The sequence below is a fragment of the Danio rerio genome, chromosome 8 (genome assembly GCF_049306965.1).
Source record: "Danio rerio strain Tuebingen ecotype United States chromosome 8, GRCz12tu, whole genome shotgun sequence".
NCBI lineage: Eukaryota > Metazoa > Chordata > Actinopteri > Cypriniformes > Danionidae > Danio > Danio rerio.
Window position 1 is genome coordinate 5,687,501 of NC_133183.1, and position 23,013 is coordinate 5,710,513.

General features: G+C 37.5%; 2 protein-coding genes across 3 annotated transcripts in view; one reads left to right on the forward strand and one right to left on the reverse strand.

Moving 5' to 3' along the window:
• gcn1 (GCN1 activator of EIF2AK4) overlaps positions 1-20,578 on the forward strand; it is a 779,792-nt gene extending 759,214 nt beyond the window's left edge. Inside the window, exon 58 of the transcript XR_012384057.1 lies at positions 20,420-20,578. The gene's annotated coding sequence lies outside the window, so the exon portion shown is untranslated. The remainder of the gene's footprint in view (positions 1-20,419) is intronic.
• Positions 1-23,013, reverse strand: part of cux2b (cut-like homeobox 2b) — a 339,662-nt gene that overhangs the window by 220,060 nt on the left and 96,589 nt on the right. The window lies entirely within an intron of this gene.

Consider the following 23,013-nt stretch of genomic DNA (forward strand, 5'->3'; position numbering starts at 1 on the left):
GACTAAAAATTCCATAAATTACCTACAGCCAATGAGAGAGCAGCATCCACTAGTGTGGGTCTCTGCAGGCCAGCGAGGGGTTGGGGGAGAAGTTAAAAGGGCTTCTATTCAGTCGATTTGAACCAAAGAAATGGAGGAAAAACTAGTAGATATTTGGCAGGAGCACCCGTGTCTGTTTGACGTGTCATCTGAGCAATACCACAACCGGCTCGAAAAAAAAAAAAAAAAAAAAGCTTGAGAGAAATCGCTAATTACTGAAGTTTGCCCTGCGCACTTGCATTTTTTTTTTGTTACTTCTTTGGTTTGGTGCGTCAGTCTTATCAATGCTATTATTCAAAAAAAGGTAATGATTCGTGCTCAATTGCTTCGTACTGTTTTTATTTTTTATTGTTCTTACATTTTACGGGTGATAAAAAGACAGACATTTCGGCACAAAGCCTTCCTCAGTGTGGAAGACAGACGCACTGAGGAAGGCTTTGTGCTGAAACGTCTGTCTTTTAATCATCTGTAAAATGTAAGAAAAATAAAAAATAAAAACACTACGAAGCAATTGAGCGCGAATCATTACCTTTTTTTAAGAAATCGCTAATTCCCTTCAAAAGCCAGGTGAGCAAAATAAGTACATTTTCTAGCCCAATAAAGGTTTGCTTCTCATTATGAGGTTAATAACAAAAGATAAACTACGTGACCTTGTGTTGTTTCCATGTCATTTCTCGCGTGTGTTTGGCTGTGAGACGTAGTTTGAAGATTGAGACAAAGTTGTCGGTGATTCTTGTAAAGATATGCAATGTGAAACACCCTGTCACCGATCCATCTTGCAGTGTAAACACAGCAGCGACAAAATAGTCACCAGATAGTCATGCAGTGTGAAAACGTCAGTGACACGACTACTTTAAAAATCATGCAGTCTGAACTCGACATTAATCGATTTGTGTGGGGACAACATGAAGGAATTTTGTGGAACACAGCAGTTTTTACAGTGCAGATTTGACAGCATACACTCAAAAAAAAAAGGTTGCTGTTTGTTCAAACTATTTTTTAAGATAGGCTCATTCTGAAAACGTAGCCCTATATACATTTCAAGAGTTCCCACTTAGATATGCTTGGCACTTATAGCAGGTTTGGCATACTGTCCCGGGAGAGAACCCTGAGCTCGGAGATAATTGAGACCAGGGCTCCCGCCTAGCTCCCGTCTAGAAGCATATCAGGAGAACCGAGATCAGGTAGGTCTCGATCGCTCCCCCTTTAAAAGGGGAGAAAAAAGGAGGAGATGGGGTGGAAGGGGGGATTCTTCCAAAACGAAGATAGAGCAATAAGGAGAAAGTGATCCCTTTATATTAATTTAGGATCATTCTGATTAGATTTTACTGATTACAGATGAGTGGCCAGCGGTGCACAATCATATCACGTGCTCCTCTCGAAATTAGTTTATTGAACTTCACTTATGGAGATCGCAAATTATGTAGCCAGAAGCACTTACAGCTGCATTTTGTCTTTAAAATAAATGCTACGAGTCGCTGTTCCTTTTCACCTCCATGTGGGTGGCTTTTCCACTGCTACCAGTTTGTCTACACTGTAAAACCCAAAAAGTGAAGGTAACTCAAACCATTCAAGGAAACCGATTGAAACAAACCATTTAAGTTCAAAAACTAATCCTAATGAGTATCCATTTAAGTAAACGAAGCAATTTGAGCACAGTAAATGCTGATGAATAAAGAGAACTCAAACCAACAGAGTACTGTAAAACCCAATAAATGAAGAGAACTCAAACCAACTGAGTACTGTAAAAACCAATAAGTTAAGGAAACTCAAACCGTTTGAGGGAAACCGATTGAGTTAATAAAGTAATCTATATGAGTACTGTGAACTTACTTCATTTAAGTTGAAGTAATGTGGTATTTTATTAACTCATTACCTTCAACACTGAGTTTAAAACTCTTTTCAAATGAGTAGAATTAACTTTCAATCAACTTTGAGTTAACTACACTTATTTCATTTGATAAAGTTGACTGTTGGGTGGAACGAAAGTGAATCGGAAAGAAAGATTCCAGAAAGTGGGTAACAAATACAGAAGCCAACAAATAAAATAAACAAGTAAATAACAGGGTAAAAATGTGGTAAAATCTAAAAATGTGGTAAAAATCAGGCTGCTGTGAGGGCTTTTCTTTTTCTGGATTGCTATTGAAAATGCTATAGGTTGTGTTTAGGGAAGAGGGTGGACAGGTAAATTGGTGCTTTTTAAAACACTATCAGTTAGGTTTTGGGGAGGAGGAGGATGGGTCAGTTGATCGGTCAGTCAGTCAGTCAGTCAGTCAGTCAGTCAGTCGACAGCAGCCTCTGGTGGATTTACGCAAGAACAGCAGGTGAGAATGGCACTCGTGAGAGAAATTTGAGATCTCAAAAAGCATACACAGCGGCCTCTGGTGGAATCGCGAAAAAAACCCTCTTATAAACAATAACAAAATATTATTATGAATACGTTTGTTCACCTTACAATATTTAAATATATATCAATATAAATATATTAATATATTATTATATATTAACATATTTTCATTAATATATTTAATAATATTTATATGACTATATATTAAATATTATAAAATATTTATATAACAATAATAAATAAAACAATATTTATAGTAATAAATAAATAATATATTATTATTATTATTATTATTATTATTAATATTGTTGTTGTTATTATTATTACTTGTTATAAAGTGTTTATATATATATATATATATATATATATATATATATATATATATATATATATATATATATAAAAAACTATATATATAACTATATATATATATATATATATATATATATATAATGTATATATGTATATAAATATATATGTATATAACATTTTATTTATTTATTTATTTTTTTTTATTTTTTTTTTTGCAGTATGCAGATGCTATATAATAATGGGTAAAGAGAAATTGGTGTAAAAATATACAGGAGGGCCAATAATTCTGCATTTAACTGCAAATCCAGCGGTCACCGTCTCTGAACATCCCATCTTGACACCTTTCCAAACCTGCCAGCAGAGTCTGCGAAAACGATTGCGAATAATTAATCCCAAACCATCATCCAGTTCTCCGCAGATGAACTTTAAGACGAGCTGCGAGCGCTACAATGATCGGGAAGGTGTGACTCTGGTCGTCAGGAATTAGTTGTCACGCCACACTTCATTTAGGAGTTTTAGCACCTACACGCCGCCATCCGTCAACACCCTGTCTGAAGCACACGTTCAGTTCAGTTCGTTCTCTGAGGAGGAGAAGTACAGCGAGCGAATAAAAACCCCTCAACCATCTATCAGAGGGTTTTAAACCAAAGTTGCTCCTCAGCAGGGGACTGGAAAATATTGACTGCTTATAGAGCCACTGTTGAGACTCCTGGTCATTTAAAGGATTGAAAAACGGACCACTTCTGCTCCGAGAAAGAGCAAATTGCCAGAAATTTCAGCACTCGACAAAAAGAATGGCAAAGCAGATTCAATCATACATTCATAATCTGGCATGTTTTTACACAGACTTACACACATAATGGGTGAAATGTAGTGATAAAATGTTTTTTAATATGTTACAGTAAAAATCAGTAACCTAGTTAACAGTACACTGTAAATGTACAGTATTACTGGGAGTTCTAGTTGCCAGTAATACTGTAAAAATTACAAGCGCACTGTAAATTAATAATTACAAATATGTTTTAAAACTACAGCACAGTTGTTATTGTTAACTTACAGTGGTAAATTTAGACAGTAATAGTGTAAAAAAACTTTCAGTAATACTTTACAAGGGCCGTGTAAATTAACATTTACAATTGTGGTGTAAAACTACAACACAGTTGTAATTGTTAACGTACAGTGCACTTGTAAATTTTGTCAGTAATACTGTAAAAATTGCCAGTAATGTAACATTTATGAGTGCACTGTAAATTAATAATTACAGCTGTGCTTTAAAACTTCAGCACAATTCAAATTGTTCGTTTACTGCACAGTGTGCTTGTAAATTTTGCCAGTAATACTGTAAAAATGGGCAGTAATACTGTAATAATTGCCAGCAATACTGTAAAAATGGGCAATAATACTGTAAAAATTAGCAGTAATATAGCAAATCCGCCAGTATTACAGTACAAATTGTCAGTAATACAGTACAAATTGTCAGTAATACTGTAGAAATTGGCAGTAATACAGCAAATTCGCCAGTAGTACAGTACAAATTGTCAGTAATACTGTAAAACTTGGCAGTAATACAGCAAATCCGCCAGTAATACAGTACAAATTGTCAGTAATACTATAAAAATTGGCAGTAATACAGCAAATTCGCCAGTAATACAGTACAAATTGTCAGTAATACTGTAAAAATCGGCAGTAATACAGTAAATTTGCCAGTAATACGTTACAAATTGCCAGTAATACTGTAAAAATCACCAGTAATACAATAAATATGGCCAGTAATGCAGTAAAATTACCAGATATACAGTACTTTTGCTAGCTATACTGTAAAAATCGCCAGTAATACATACAGTTTTTGGGTAATACAGTACAAATTGTCAGTAATACTGTAAAAATGGCCAGTAATACAGAAAATTTGCAGTATTACAGTAAAAATTGCCAGTAATACTGTAAAAATTAGCAGTAATACAGTAAATCTGCCAGTAATACTGAAAAAATTAGCAGTAATACAGTAAATCTGCCAGTAATACTGTAAAAATTGCCAGTAATACTGCAAAAATTGCCAGTAATACAGCGAATTTGCCAGTATTGCAGCACAAATATTCAGTAATACAGTAAAAATTGCCAGTAATAATGTAAAAATTAGCATTAATACAAAAATTTGCCAGTAATACAGTACAAATTGTCAGTAATACTGTAAAAATTGCCATTATTACAGTAAAAATTGCCAGTAATACAGTAAATATGGCCAGTAATACAGTACAAATTGCCAGTAATACAGTAAATTTGCCAGTAATACAGCACAAATTGTCAGTAATACTGTATAAATTGCCAGTTATACAGTGAATTTGCCAGTAATACAGTAAATTGCCAGTAATACAGTACAAAATCACCAGTAATACAATAAAGTTGACATTAATATAGTACAAATTGCCAGTAATACAATAGAAATAGCCAGAAATACAGTAAATGTGCCAGTAATACAGTAAAAATTGCCAGTAATACATAAAATTTTCTGGTAATACAGCACAAATTGTCAGTGGTACTTTAAATATGGCCAGTACAATACAGTAAATTTGCAGTAATACAGTAAAAATGCAAGTAGTACTTCTAAGTGCACTGTAAATTAATAATAACAAAGGAATGTTTTGTAAAACTAGAGCACAATTGTAATTGTTAACTTACTGTGCACTTGCAAATTTTGCCAATAATACAGTAAAAATTGCCAGTGGTGCTGTAAAAATTGCCAGTTATACTGTAGTATTTACAAACTCACTGTAAATTAACAATACTGTAAAATGGCAGTAATACTGTAAAATTTAAAAGTGCACTGTAAAATAATAATTACAATAGTGTTGTAAAGCATACAGTACAGTTGTAATTAACTTAGCACGCTTTTAATTTTTGCCAGTAATACAGCAAAAATTGCCAGTAATACTGTAAAAATTGCCAGTTATACTGTAAAATTTACAAGTGCACTGTAAAATAATAATTACGATTGCATTGTAAATCTACAGCACAATTGTAATTGTTAACTTAAAGTGCAATTGTTAGTTTTTTTCTGTAATACTGTAAAAATGGCGAGTAATACAATATAAAATTGCCAGTAAAACTGTGAAATTTACAAGTGCACTGTAAATTAAAAATTACAGTTGTGCTGAAAATTTCAGCACAGTTGTAATTGTTAACTTAGCATGATTCTAAATTTGGCCAGTAAGACAATAAAAATGTCCAGTTATACTGTAAGAAATGCCAGTAATACTGTAAAAGTAGCCAGTGAACTGTAAAGTAATAACTACAATTGTGTTGTAAAACTACAGCACAATAGTAATTTTTCATTTAAAGTGCGCTTGTAAATTTTGGCAGCATTATTGTAAAAATTGCCAGTAGTACTGTGAAAATAGCCAGTAATACTGTTAAATTTACAAGCACACTGTAAAATAATAATTACAATTGTGATGTAAAACAAGTATACTGGTAAAAACAACTGTAAAAATGTTCTACTACAAATCTGTAAGCTGGTTAACACCAAGTTTCTTTAATATACAGGACAGTATGGCTAATACTCGTGAATTCCCATTTCAATAATGCTCAACATTTCCGCTTTTTATGCTGTTTTGTTGACATTACTGTCATGTTTTCTCATCAGTTACGTACATTAGAGTTTTATGTTACATGTAATGTTAATAAATTATGTTTATTGCATTAATTTATGTTAGACCATGATTGTGTTTAGTAGTTGTGTCAATGACACTGAGCGTCTTCTAAGTTTCTCTTCTTGTGGGAAAAGTAGTTTGTGATGAGCATTGGTTCATTATATGACTTTCTCATCACAAATTGCTTATGGTTGTTTTTTTGTCCGTGTAACAATTAGCAAAGGTATGATGTGCCTATATGTTAGTATTTAAAAATAAATAAGTAAATAAAAGTTTTTCCTTAAAACAAGTTAAATCATGGATCACCAACCCTGTTCCTGGAGAGCCACCTTCCTGCAGAATTCAGTCCCAACCCTGATCAAACACACCTGAACCAATTAATAGTACACAAAACAGCACTTGATAATTACAAACAGGTGTGTTTGGTCAAGGTTGCAACTAAAATCTGCAGGAAGGTGGCTCTCCAGGAACAGGGTTGGTGACCCCTGAGTTAAATTATCTGCCACTGGGGTGTGTAAACTAATCATCGAAAACGTATTATTTTACTATTTTACTCCGTTGGCAGAATATTTTTTATTCATAATAAAAATGTCACCTGTAAAATTAGCATATTTACATTTTTGGGTGAACTATCCCTTTTAATGCCACAAAAATAATTCATGTACTGTAGTTGACATGCAAAAAAAATTAAATCATTCTCATTTTTCTATCACTGTATATGTTTAAACCTATCCTGAATTTCTGCATCTCCAGCGGTGCCTTGTTCTCCAGTGGCTTACTTACAGTTGTCTCTGCACATTAAGGATGAAGTGTGTAATTTTTCTGGATGATAAAATATGGTCTCCAATTCCAGCTTAACTGCAGAGACGAGTGCAAGTAATTCCTTGCACTCCGAAAGTGTTCAAGACACCTAATGAACGTCATTACCGTTATATTTTTGTCTAATAAACTAAAAACGCACATTTTGCTAACCCTGATCTTCAATAACAACAAAATGAAAACGTGCTATTCTGACCAATTGTTATTTTCTAAACTGCACTACAACACTGTAGTAAGGTGGCTTAAGTTAGTGTTAGTTAATCTATTAACAAACAATGAACTGTACATTCATTAGAGCAGTGGTTCTCAAACTTTTTTCATCAAGTACCACCTTAGTAAAAAATTGTCTATCCAAGTACCACCAAAATGAGCAGTATTGAAATATAGTAACGTAGTAGGCCCAGTAAAGCAGCTACAACTCTGCACATTTAAAAAAAACGTGGCAGATTACCACGTTAATATAGACTATATGTCATATATGGCATAATATATACATCATTTTTAATAAATTTTGAAATATATGTAGCATGTACATGACATATTTCATTCCTCCGTGTACCACTAGAAGGAAGCCCGCGTACCACTAGTGGTACACAAACCACAGTTTGAGAACCACTGCATTAGAGCATTCATCCATCTTTGTTAATGTTAGTTAATGAAAATAAAAGACATCCATTGCTAGTTATTGTTTACATCTTTCTACAAGATGTAAAAGAAGTTTCTGGTGTTTTTAGAGCGTGTATGTTTCAGCTCAAAATACCACACTAATAATGTTTTATATTTCTTTGAGACTGACCCTTTCAGGCTTTTAACCTAATTGTGTCATTTTTGTGACTGCCGCTTTAAATGCAAATAAGACTGTGCTCGTTACAATAGAGGGCGGGGCTACTAATGTATGCGTGTCAGCATAGTGGCAGATTCAAAAATAAGAGTAACATCCTATGCTAATGAGGAAGAGATGGTCACTAATGGGCGGGGCTTTCCCCCTCTGATGACACATCCAAAGGGAGAATGTCAATCAAAGTGTTTCTGCAGGCTGTTTTTATCAAGTGTGATTATAATAAATACAATTAATAATTACACGAAGCATTAAAAGCTGGTTATATTTTCGCAACTGTGTTTAAACGCCATATAAAAGTGATTTTTGCATATTAGATCCCCTTTAAGGTATAGTGCATTAACTAATGTTAATAATCACAACTTTGGGTTTTAATAATGCATTAGTAAATTAGTAAAAATGTAGGATTAATGTTGAGTTCTGCTCATTCTTAGTTAATTTGAATAAATTCATTAACTAAAGTAATGTTTTTAATTAGAATTAGAACTAATTAGAATGTTTTCATAAAAAATTTGTAAGAGATCCAAACTTAACAAAATAGAGCAAATACTTTACTCAATTCACTCAAGCCACGCCCACACTGCACTTTTTATTGCCCTATCCGCTTGTTAAGTGTGACGTCACGCGGAGCGGCTTCCTGTCCAAGCGATCTATTCAAATGAATGGGGAGATTCATGAAATGGTAATAATGAACGTTTACAAAGCGATTTAATACTTTCGAAAGTCACGATCGCAATATATATGTCTATGCCTAATATCCAATGGCCAGAAAGTTATTCATTGTTTAATAAATTGTTAAAATTTTGGTATTTGTTATGCAGCAAGCCCAGAGATTGTTGTGTACACTATGACTTTATGTAAAATTAACTTTAATTTGTGATAGAAATAAAACGCGATCATGAGCGAATGATTTCTCCACTCAAATGAATGGCGGCTTGGACCCGGAAACAGTATTACATACGTCACAAACACGACACCACTTAACAAGCGGATAGACTTTCATTCATACACAGGCAAATGAAACAGACTGGAAAAGCAAGCTTGTGCAAGTTTCGCATGTTGCTGTGTTCTAGTTCAAGTTTGATAATCTCCGATCCTCAAAATTATTGGGTGAGACCAATAGATTAAAATGTGACCTCCCTGCACAGAAATTTAAAATATGAAGCAATCGTTTGCATTATTAATTTTTTTTTTTTTCTGCATTGCTCGACAGAAATTCACTTTGTAAAAGTCTGTAAAAGTCTACAAATAAAAAGCACTATTTATAAACAACAAAGTAGTAGCAAAAACGTATCTCCACACAATTGATTTGTGTTGCGACATTATGATTGTTTTTCTAACATCTCTAACCCTACCTACGTAATATTTAAACCCAAATACTACATTAAAACTATTAATATGCAGCAAATTTGAAGGTTATTGAGGCGAAATTCATAGTAAATGGTTTATACACTGTCAAAAATGCTGGACTCCACACAATCGATTTGTCTTGAGACATCATGAAGAAATTTATTAGTTTTTTTTATTTATTTACAAATTTAAGTAGATTGAACATAAAACAATCAAGTTTTCCCAAAAAAACTCAAAAACTGTGTTGTTTTAGCTTTTTTAAACTAAGTAGTTTAAACAAACAGCGTCATTTTTGAGTGTACACTGTCAAAAATGCTCCACACAATTGATTTGTGTTGCGACAACATGAAAGAATTAAGTTAACTTAGTATTTACAAATTCAACTGAATGGAACATAAAACAATCAAGTTTTCCCTAAAAAAAACCTCAAGATTTGTGTTGTTTTAGCTCACTTTAACCAAGTAGTTTGGATTGCATCTTTAAATCAAGAGCCAGCATTTCGTTCCTCAACAAACAAGAATCCATCTCACTTTCTTTGTCCTTCTATCACTCAAAACTAGCTAACATTAACATTCCTGATTTAGCATTGCTTCCAATTAGCATAGCAAACCACATACGTCTAAATGAACGTCCAAACAGGACCATGTTAGTTATCATCATCATAATGGCTCATAGTTCTTCTTCACACTCCACTCTAGTTACAATCAGTCCGGCCATTATCTCACACCACCAACTTTTTGGTCTTATTCTACATCTCTAACCTTACCTACAGTAATACCACTACTACTTTAATTATTATTAATATGCAGCAAATTTGCAGGTTATTGAGGCGAAATTCATAGCAACAGGTTTATACACTGTCAAAAATGCTGGACTCCACACAATCGATTTGTCTTGAGACATCATGAAGAAATTTATTAGTTTTTTTTATTTATTTACAAATTTAAGTAGATTGAACATAAAACAATCAAGTTGTCACAAAAAAAACTCAAGAATTGTGTTGTTTTAGCTTTTATAAACTAAGTAGTTCAAACAAACAGCGTCATTTTTGAGTGTACACTGTCAAAAATGTGCCACACAACTGATTTATGTTGCGACAACATGAAAGAATTAAGTTAACTTGCTAGTTTTTACAAATTGAACATAAAACAATCAAGTTGTCACAAAAAAACTCAAGAATTGTGTTGTTTTAGCTTTTTTAAACCAAGTAGTTTAAACAAAAAGCATCATTTTTGAGTTTACACTGTCAAAAATGTGCCACACAATTGACTTGTGTTGAAAGAATTAAGTTAACTTGCTAGTTTTTACAAATAACTGGATTGAACATAAAACATTCAAGTTGTCCCTAAAAAACCTCGAGATTTGTGTTTTTTTCAGCTCACTTTAACTAAGTAGTTTGGATTGCATCTTTAAATCAAGAGCCAGCATTTCGTTCCCCAACAAACAAGAATCCATCTCACTTTCTTTGTCCTTCTATCACTCAAAACTAGCTAACATTAACATTCCTGATTTAGCATTGCTTCCAATTAGCGTAGCAAACCACATACATCTAAATGAACGTCTAAACGGGTCCACATTATTTATCATCATCATAATGTCTCATTGTTCTTCTTCACACTCCACTCTGTGGTTACAATCAGTCCGGCCATTATCTCACACAAACGCCGACTTTGCGGTCGTGCATTTACTGGCATGACAGAAAGAAAAAAGAAAAAAAAAACCCCAGCTCGGATGAAGTCTCGCAGCTCATATCACGGAATAAGTGATGTTTTCTGGTATTTGTTTGTTGATTCCGACACACTGTGGTTTATTAAGCAACAGTCAAGGAAAATTCTCATTCTGCGACTAAAATAAAAAACAAAGAAGCGTGTGTGTGGGGTGTGTGGGGGGAGAGAAGTGTCTTAGTGAAATTTATTGTAGCGTAAATATAACTGTGTTAAAAAGAGCGATATAAATGGAGGCCAGTGACTTGACAATCCATAACAAACGGCACCAAATCAGTCGGAGTAGGAGTTTTACCTCCACAAAAGTCTCCACAACACACACACACACACACACAAAAGAGCAACACTGGCCCACTTTCCAGAAGAAATCGACGGAGGTGGGGGTGAAAAATGGCAAGCAGCGGATAACACGGATAACCTGCCATTGTTTATTCTCTCTTAAGAAATGTCAATCTGTTTGTTTCTCAGGTGTGCTCCTTTTTCCTGTTGTTTGTGCTGTTTCTCTTCCTCCCGCTGCTCCCCTGTTGATTGCAAAGGGAGATCAAAGGCACGCTGCTGCTGGAAGAGCGTGAATATTTCAGGTGAGCCGAGCGCCTGCGTTTCGCAGCCACCTGCGTGACACCGAACCAGGTCCAACCCCTCGCAATTACCTGATCTCCGGAGGGCCCCTGAGAGCCCGGCGACACCAGCCAGAGCCACCTGTCAGAGCCCAAAAACTCTTTTATTTCCTACCCACATGTGCGACAGAAAGAGATATTCCTCATCGGAGACAAAAATAAATGTATCTGGAGCGCTGAGATTGGGAATATGGCCCGCGTCAGCTAGGTACAGTTAAAATGAGGATGAAAAGGGAACTTGCGAGGTTGCAGAACTTCGGGAACATCGGAGGAACACAGGGGATCTCTTGAGGAACGCGTTCAAACTTATTGCACATCAAGAAGTTGTTTAAAAAGGCCACAGCCCTACCTGAATCAAAAGAGCTTTTAATATTTGTGTGTATTAAAAACATTGTGCTCTGTTCCGAAAGCTCATTTTCAAGGCATGGTAAGCACACACTGTAAAAAAAAAAACAAAAAAAACCTTGCAACTTAAATTCTTTTGTCAAATAAAATAAAATGTTCTTGTCGTTTCAACTAAAACGACTAAAATAATAAGTTAAGCTTTGTATAACTTGTTTAAATATTAGTTAAAACCAAACACAGGACAAGCTGGTGTGTTCACGGCCATCTTTTACCAAATGCCCCCACAAGTATAGCAATACTGGTACATTTTGACCTTGAGGGCACATTTTTTTGTCATAAATTTTTCTTAAAGGGCACCTATGGTGAAAAATCTACTTTTAAAAATGTTCGGACAAACATGTGTGTAAGGGTGCTTTCACATCTGTAGTTCGCTTCATTTGGTCCGGACCAAGTGCAATAAATGATACATTGTTGCATCCTCTGCCGTCTTTGAGTCGTTTTCACACCACACTGCTGGCTTTGGTCCGAACCAGTTGAAACGAACCAAAATGCAGTCATCTGACAAAATCCACATCTCTCATTGGCCAGATGTTGTTAAGCATATTTCCTAAACTGCTTATTGATTGGTCAGAATTCATGTGCGGGAAAATGCCACTGAACTCCCGCAGGTAAACAAAACCTTTAACTCTGGAGGGACAACTGCGCTGGCTGATTGTATCCCTGCTTTAGACAAACTATACATTACGAAAATGAAGCGCGGCTGGAAAACAGTGTTTAATGCATCGCTTGTCACTTCAGGAGGAGGCGTAAATTAATTTAGCTAAACTGCAACAAGGTCATCTTGCGGAAATATTACCAACGATCCATCAGGTAATGTTTTCCCCTCTCTCTCTCTCTGTTGGTAAAGCGCTGTCAACAAATATTTTTCCTCCATATCCCATAATGCACAGCACATCGGTCTACGGCAGCTGAATTAGTCCAAAACGCGCAGTACTTTTTGCGGTTGGACCTGTTTTAGTACGAATCATATTCTCACCACAAACGAACCGCTCCAGTGTTCGTTTGAAAGCGTACCGAGACCACCTCTTCAAGCAGGTCTCGGTACGCTTATTTGATCCACTTTTGGTGCGCACTCGACTACGATTGCTGCATTCTCACCTGCCCAAACGAACCGTACTAAAAGGGGAAACGAACTCTAGTGCGATTTAATCTAACTAAATAAGGCAGGTGTGAAAGCACCCTAAGTATAGTGTATATACTGTCATATTGGGGTGATGTAAACACACCCAGTCCTTTTTTTTCAAATTTAACAACATATAAACGGTGGACCAATTGGAGCAGATTTCAGATTGACCGCAACTTGACGTAGGAGTGCGGTCCCCCCGCCCACCAATATTGATTGACAGCTGCGCGCATTAACATGTCTCCGTATTAATGCATATAATCATATCAACAAGACACGACGAGCGCAAAGCAACCGGGAATAAAAGCTCTGTTCAGTTCGCTAAGATCATCAATCATCATCAGACGTGATCAAGAGTGAGTTTTACAAGTTTAACATGTTTTAAAACAGTGCACGTGTGTCATGAAGTCCAGCGATTGACTTCAGATTCACTTCATCAGCACAGCGTGTCTCTCTCTCTGCATCAAATACTGATTGGTAAAGTTCTTACTGTAGTATTTATAGCAAACGTTACATGAGATCTGCTTCCTGAGGCAGCCGAGGGCGGCGATTGAGGCATGTTGCTGACAGCCATGTGGGAACGGTGGGCGGGGATGACTAGCCTTAAAGGCCCAGTGCAAAAAAACAGCAACAACCTTTTCCCAGCTATAATACAGACACTTCAAACAGCTATAATAAATGATCTGATGAGTGTTTTGAGATGAAACTTTACAGACACATTCTGGGGACACAAAAAAAACTTATATTAAATATGAAAAAAGGGGTAATATGTGCCCTTTAAATAAGACATAATTAAGTATTTTGAAAATGTAAAAATGTAGATTGTTTCTTGTTTGGCAGTCGTCCTCATAAAGAAAGGTGTACAGGTGTGTGTTTGAGTATGTATGTTGTTAGTTAAGTGGTTTATGAGGACAATTTGTGTAATGACCTGTGTAAGGCCTAGTTGTACTCTATTAAGGTGATTTACATGCCTTATGTCCTCTTAATTCAAAAAGCTTAAAAATCTTACCTTATATACTGTACATATTAATATAATTTTGATATGTTTTGGCTATAATTAGTCAAAGCAAAAGAGTTTCAGGTTTATGTATTGCCTAAGGTCATATCATACATGTTTTTAAGTGTTTTAATTTGTTTTTGGCAACGCAGTGGTGCAGTAGGTAGTGCTGTCGCTTCACAGCAAGAAGGTCACTGGTTCGATCCTCGGCTCAGTTGGTGTTTCTGTGTGGAGTTTGCATGTTCTCCCTGTGTTCGTGTGGGTTTCCTCCGGGTGCTCCGGTTTCCCCCACAGTCCAAAGACATGCGGTACAGGTGGGTTGGATAGGCTAAATTGTCCGTAGTGTGAGGTAGGCTAAATTATCCGTATGAATGTGTGTGTGGATGTTTCCCAGAGATGGGTTGCGGCTGGAAGGCCATCCACTGCATAAAAACGTGCTGGATAAGTTGGCGGTTCATTCCGCTGTGGCGACCCCGGATTAATAAAGGGAATAAGCCGACAAAAAAATGAATGAATAAATGAATAACTTGTTTTTATTAATTTTAATCAAGTTAACATCAATTGTAAGTGAATTGAACATAAAACAATTGTTTTATACCCGACTGTATTTGTATACTCCCGCTTATATTTAGCATTTGTTGTCCCGCTGCCCGACCCGCCCCATTTTCTACCCGCCGCGCCTCATCCCACTAACGGACGGGGAGAAACAAAACTAAAAAAAAACACCCCCAGCTATACAGGGTACAGACAGCCTATAACACACAGCCTATAACACACACACACACACACACACACACACAAAGACAGCGTCTCGCTCTCTCTTTCATACACGCACACACACACACACACACACACACACACACACACACACACACACACACACACACACACACACACACACACACACACACACACACACACACACAGAGAGAGAGAGAGAGTGAGAGAGACAGAGACAGAGACAGCAGAAAGCTCTCTCTCTGATTTGCACACACACATAGACAGCAACAAACAAGCTAAACGCAGCATCATGCTTTCTCTTTTAAACACAAGAATACGCATGCTCGGGAGCCAGGAGCGATATTGTTGAACCGCCCCCTCCCGTTCAAAATTAAACCCGTTGCAGAGCTTTACTGCCAACTAGTGTTTTGGAAGTGTTAATGCAGACCAACAGAGACAGTATAGCGCAGAAGTATAAATGCACAGCTACGCGCGATACATGCGCCGTGGGTTACGCCGGTCACTTGACGCAAAAGTATAAACCAGGCTTATGAATGAACTAAATTGTCCGTAGCGTATGAGTGTGTGTGAGGGAGTGTGTATGGGTGTTTCCCACTTAAATTTGCAAAAACGAATAAGCTAACTTAATTCCTTCATGTTGCCCCAACACATATTTATTGTCGAACCATTTTTTTACAGTGTAAGCAGCTAACTAGGAGTTTGTTGAGCTAAAACTCATAGCTAATAGTTTGTTAATAGCAAGAACTGTACCTTAACATCAAGTGTGACTAACAAATTATAAGTTAAACTTCTAACCCTGATATATATTTACATTTTGACTGATATTTGTGTACATAAATCACTGAAACCTTCAAAAAGGGCCGTCCCGGCATCCATCTCAACGAATGCACCATGTTTACCCTCAGCTTTGACTTTAAATGGTGATTTCTGAGTGTGTGTGTGTGAAGTGTGTTTTCCAGCACACCTGCTCAGAATATGAGATGAGAGTCAAAAGGAGTGAAGCGCCGCTGTTTGAAGGGAAGGCTTTGGACATGTGGGCAGTGTAGCATCAAATAGATTGTGTTTCCTCCCATGTAAACGGCTAATGTGTGTCGGCCGCTCTGACACAGAGGAATGTACTGAATTTGCTGCAAGGGCTTTTACTGGCGTTCAGAGAGACGCAGTTGGAAACGCTCGGCCTCGTCCCCCCCCCCTACACCTTCAGCTCATCTCACACACACACACACACACACACACACACACACACACACACACACACACACACACACACACTCTCTTTCTGAAGTCCCTGAGCTCCTGCCAGGGCGGCTGGTGAACGGTGCTGCTCAGATTGGTGTGGACTCTGAGGAGGAGTTTATATTGGCTGTGGGGAAAGAGATGACTGCTCAACCGTTCAGATACACACACACATATATACACTTGCATTTATGGTCTACGGTGACTCTCCTTATGTTAACTTATTTCGTTTTACTTTCATAAGAGAAATTTTACAATTGCCTTACTAATTAAATTTGTGTTGAAGTAATTACATTTAGAGTAAGAGTTTGCACATGCTACATGTTATACTCACCGGCCACTTTATTAGGTACACCTGTCCATCTGCTCGTTAACAGTAATTTCTAACCAGCCAATCACATGACAGCAACTCAATGCATTTAGGTATGTAGGCATGTTCAAGACAATCTGCTGCAGTTCAAAGCGAGCATCAGAATGGGGAAGAAAGGGGATTTAAAGGACTTTGAACGTGGCATGGTTGTTGCTGCCAGACGGGCTGGTTGAGTATTTCAGAAACTGCTGATCTACTGGGATTTTCACGCACAACCATCTCCAGGGTTTACAAGGAATGGTCAGAAAAAGAGAAAATATCCAGAAAATATCTGAGCGGCAGTTCTGTGGGTGCAAATGCTTTGTTGATGCCAGAGGTCAGAGGAGAATGGCCAGACTGGTTCCAGCTGATAAACTCAAATAAGCACTCGTTACAACCGAGGTCTGCAGAAGAGCATCTCTGAATGCAGAACACGTCTAACCTTAAGGAGGATGGGGTACAGAAGCAGAAGACCACACTGGGTGCCCCTCCTGTCAGCTAAAAACAGAGAAATGATGCTACAATTCACACAGGCTCACCAAAATTGGACAATAGAAGATTGGAAAAACGTTGCCTGGTCGGATGAGTCTCGATTTCTGCTGCGACATTAGGATGGTAGGGTCAACAGCATGAAAGCATGGATCCATCCTGTTTTGTATCAACAGTTCAGGCTGGTGGTGGTGGTGTAATGGTCTGGGGCAGTGGTTCTCAAACTTTTTTCATCACGTACCACCTCAGAAAAAATTGTTTCTCCAAGTACCAAAATGAGCAGTATTGAAATACAGTAGCGCAGTAGGCCCAATAATGCAGCTACAACTCTGCACAGTTAAAAAAAAAACATGGCAGATTACCTCAGAAATATAGGCTATATGTCATATATGGCATATTATATCCATCATTTTTGATAAATTTTGAAATGTGTGTAGCATGTACATGACATATTTCATTCCTCCGCGTACCACTAAAGGAGTGTACCACTTGTGGTACACGTACCACAGTTTGAGAACCACTGGTCTGGGGGATATTTTCTTGGCACATTTTGGGCCCATTAGAACCAATCGAGCATCGTGTCAACGCCACAGCCTACCTGAGTATTGTTGCTGACCATGTCTATCCATTTATGACCACAGTGTACTCATCTTCTGATGGCTACTTCCAGCAGAATAACGCACCATGTCATAAAGCACGAATCCTCTCAGACTGGTTTCTTGAACATGACAATGAGTTCACTGTACTCAAATGGCCTCAACAGTCACCAGATCTCAATCTAATAGAGCCCTTTTGGAATGTGGTGGAACGGGAGATTGGCATCATGGATGTGCAGACCACAAATCTGCAGCAACTGCGTGATGCTATCATGTCAACATAGAGCAAAATCTCTGAGGAATATTTCTAGTACTTTCTTGAATCTCTGCCATGAAGGATTAAGGCACTTCTGAAGACAAAATTGCGTCCAACCAGCTACTAGTAAGGTGTACTTATTAAGTGGCCAGTGAATGTATGTTATGCGTGAAAATGTATGTATATTTTTCCCTATTGACCTTATTCTAAAATGCGGAAGTGCGCCTGTTTTCGTGATTGTTTTAGAACTTCTGATTCAGTCGCCTATGGGAGAAATGACTAGGAATAATAAACCTCAGAAAACGGTCAAACTACTGGCTCTACAAACAAATGTTTGCATTACTATACAGACCAAGTAAAATAATATAATAAGAAAATATCAGTTTGGAACATCAAGCAGCGTAATGAGCAGTTTTTAACTTGGTGCTGTCTAAAAATGAATGGAAGTAAATGAGACCGGAAGTCTCGAGCCAAAGAGATTCAAATGGCTGCGGCCGCTCGACGGCAAAGAATAAGGTGAATAACACTAGCCAGCAAGAGTGAGGCACAGACGAAAGCGACAACGGGTTGATCACAGAGGCGTCTGGTCAGTGAGCTCTGGGTAAATGTCACTTCACTCATTACCACGCAAACACAACACGGCCAACAGCTTGATGATAGATGAGCGACTCAACAAGAGAATCAAGAGGATCCTCTCCATCACCGCTCACCGGCAGGCCAGCATATCCAACACCAATCTCCAGCTGTTTTGATTGGTCAATTACCGATGAGCCACAGTGTGTGTGTACATGTGAAGAATCCCGTGACTGAGTATGCTCATAACACCAGAAAGATGACAAGAACTACAAATGCATCCTAAGGCAAGTATTATATGCAGATATGACTACAGGAGTGATTCTCAACGGGTTTTGCTCTAAAAAATTTCCAACACAATCTCTTTGGAAACAGTTTACAGAAGAGAAATGCCTAAACTAGGGCCCATGTGTGTGTGTTGGCATATGATAACCTTTGATTTGGCCTGCCGTGCCATCTGAGTTAGGGGATTGCCTTTAATAGAGATTGTCTTTTCTAATTTATTGTCATTTTTTGTTTGTTATATTGTAGGGGTGTCACGATTTCGATTTTTAATCGAAATCGATCGAAATTTATGCTCAATTTCGATTATCGAATCAAAAAATAGAATCGTCAATGCTGCCACGCCCCTATGTCACGTCAGCTTGGCTTGCCAAGCGGGAAAAAAACACACTTGTTGAAGTGCTTGTTAAACTGCAAAAGCAGGAGACCCGTCGACAGAACTTAAACCCTCTCCTCTTTCAATGAAGTCGTCGCCGGTGTGTAAGCATTTTGGATTTCCAGTGAGTTATGTTGATAATGTTCGTGTTGTCGACAAAAAAAAAACACAGTTTCGCAAGCTCTGCTATGTACGTATTACGTACGGTTCGTCCGATAGACAACACCGGCATCGCGATTCTCCGCCCGCCCCCGTTGCAAATCCGCTCGCGAAAAGTACACACTCAGGCCCTGTTTACACTGTCTTTGTTTTTAAATGGCATTTTAGAACGACAACGATTTGACATCCACAGTGGCGTGTAGCATTTCTGAGCAGCCCTCCTTCCTCTCTGCCTCTGAAAATGCCCATCACGTGACCACACAGACACAGACGCACATACAGCCTTGCGCTCGAGACAGCAGGTCCAGGCAGTCAGAGGACTGCTTTAATCTTTCACTCACTTGTACTTAGTCATTTTAGCGAACACCTCAGATACTGTTGGCTGGTTCCTGTTGGTTGTGCGTCTTTTTTACCGATGCCATTATAACGACACAGATCACTGCCTATTCACGAGTCCCGCAGAAAAAGTGATTGACAGGTGGTAATTATGTGTGTAACTTGCCTTTATTCATTTACTGTATGATTTGTTTATGGGTAAAACAAAGACCACGCAGGTCAGGTAGTTTAAACGGTAGGCTACAAATAATTAATTAGTCATTAATTAATTAATTATTCATAATCGAAAATCGAATCGAATCGTGCCTTTAGAATCGAAAATGTAATCGAATCGAGGATTTGGAGGATCGTGACACCCTTATTATATTGTGGAGCTACAAAAAGTAAGCTGAATTAAATCCTACAACTAAATGTTGTGAATGGATGAAATTAATTTAGATGCACATTGAACTCTATTGCGTTATACATGGAAAGTTTATTTTAAAAAAAAAATCATAATGAAATTTTAATCATTTTAAAAATCATTTAAAAAACTACAAAAAGACGCAACTGATGTAACACACTTTTTCCAGCACACATAGCATAGCATAAGCGCTAGTAAACCATTTAACAGATGCCCGTCTCAACGCAAAAAAGTGTGTTCGCTGTAATCGGTCCCTTATACAGTTAAACTTTAAAAATATATAAAACAATATAGTTTAATTGTTTAACTGATACCATTAATGGGTTACAAACAAACCCTTTCGGTTAACAGTTAATCGGTTATTTTAAGCATCCCTAGTTCTAAGTTCTGTTTGTTAAACCAAAGGTTTTTAAAGTTATATTTTTGTATAAATGGACCAAAACATTTCATCACCCAAAGGCCCGTGCACACCGAGGCGTATTTTGCTTGCGTTTTCCGTCGACAATTAACGCCTTGTGACTAAATAAAGGGCATCAATGTGATCGTGCACACCAACACGCAAAACTTTTTTTTTTTTAAATGCCTCATGCTCGTTTTTTGGTTTTGACGGGCCGCGTCAAAACCTTTTCCACCAATCAGACTGGCACTTTTGTTCATGTGCACGGAGCTGCTGAAGTTACAATAAACAGCACTTGGAGGCGCTCAAGCGCAAAACTGCCAATGCGAGCGCACATTGAAGAAGATGCTTATTGCTCTGGTGAACAACAATAATTTCTTGCTAGAGCTGGAAATGCTGCTTGAACCATCCATGCTTGTTCGAGTCACCAGTAACTTTATCAACAAGCATGTGAACTTCCTCTCTTCCTCTGTGTTATAAGCGGGTGTCAGAAGCTTAAATTTGTGTAGCGCCATCTAACGTCGAGGAATGATTTTGCATACTCTTCTGCTTGACAACAGTGAAAATCAATTGGGTTTGAATATGGAAAAACGTCTCGTAAAACGCTGACGATAAACGCAAATGAAAGCGTCCCTGTCAGGATTCACCCCTTACAGCCCTGTCAGTCCTGTCTGTGTTTAATGTCTCTTTGTTTGTTTTGTGTATGAACACATGGTTGTCTCTTTTGTTGTGTTGGCCATGTGCTCCCCTTGTCCTGCCTCCTTGTTTTCCTATGCCTCGCCCCCTTGTTTAGTCCTTGTTTGTATAATTATGTTCACCTGTTCCTCGTGCTCTCTACTCCCTTCATATTGAGTTCATTTTCCACTAGTCTTTGCCGGTTCGTCATACTATCTTTTGTGTTCTTGTCGCTGATCTTGTTTAGTGCGTGATAGAGGTTTTTGATATAGTCTAGTTTTGTATCTTTTGTCTAGTCCTAGTCTAGTACTAGTCTTTTTGATCTTTATCTCGAATTCATTTATCCTTTAGATTCTGTTTATTTATTTTTCTTCTTTCAGCAAGGTGGCTGTCATTTTCATTTTTCATTTTGTTTTTAGTTTAAGACTAATTTTGAGTTTTCATTTTGCCATTTTTGTAATCCTCCGTCCCAGTCTGGACCTAGTTTTTTTTGTTAGTTCTTTATTTTTTAGTTCCTGTTGTTGCGATTTGCTTTCTATTTTATTTCTAGCTATAGCTTATTTCGTTCGCCCTTTTGTTTTAGTTTTTAGTAGTTTTATTTAGTTCCTTATTTGTTTCATTTTATTTCTCGAGCTCTATCCCCCCCCCCCCTAAATATTTATTTTTGTTCTAGTTTTTTGCCTGCTCTTTTTAATTTTTTGTCTCCCCAGCTGTCTAGTCCTGATGTGTTGTTTGTCACTTGCCTCCTGAGTCTACGTTGGTTGTGGATCCCCTTGATTTGATGTCCCATCTGTTTGCCACCCCTGTCCCAAACCGGAGGTTCAGCTAGCTACTCATTGCCTGCTTGGCCTGAAGTTTGGAATTTCCCCATTTCCCGACCAGCCTGTTTCACTCCCCATAAGACACTCCCCTCTGTATCATGCCTGTTCTCTTGCCATCACCCTTCACTATTGTGTGGACTGTCCTTCTGCGTTGCCTTGTTTACCTTCTGTAAATAAACCTTGTGTTCTCCTGTCTATTCTGCGTTTGGGTCCTCCTTGCCAACCGTGACAGTCCCGGTGTTTACGAGCCTTTAGAATTAAAAGAATTAGAATTAGAAGCTTTTTTTCTAGAATTAGAATTAAAATGTCCATCTGACATTTTTGTCAAAATTGATTTATTGACATTTTCTTATTAATTGACAATTTATTTACATTATGAGGTGTTTTTTTTTATAAGTTATTAACATTTTTAAACTTTTAATTTAAAAAACAAATTATACACACATACTGTTAGCTATGGAACGTAAAAACTTTGAAGCTCAAAATCTCAAAGGCGTTCAGAACGCAGATAGAACCTTATAAGTCCAAGGTGACGATTTGTCTACTCGCTTTTTTGCTGATCCGAAAAATGATAAAATCCGTGACTCAGAAACCGTAGTGTGATCTGACCCATGAGATATGTGATCCGTTACACCACTGGATTAGATTCAACTTTATTGTCATTACACGTGTACAAGTACAATGCAACGAAATGCAGTTTAGGTCTAACCAGCAGTGCAATAGCAGCAAGTGCAGGATACAGGAATAAGTTATAAAGTGCAGTTATAGAAAAACTATGGTGATATTTACAGATGGATGTACTATGAACATTATATAAAGGTTGCATAAGCTATGAACAGATTTACAATATATGAATATATGCAGGGCCGGAGTGGGACACCTTTTCAGCCCTGGAGTTTCAAGCCTCAGACCGGCCCACCTCAGTTCACGACTGACTATATTAAAATAAGGTCATTTCCAAATCAGTTTCTAATGACACTATCCCGTCTTTTTTTTGAGAAAACAGCTGCTTTAGAACTTCAAATGTTCAACAACCCTAACAGTATTATATGTCTTAACAATAAAAATGAAAACAATAAGTTACTCTATCGAGGATCGAACCCGGG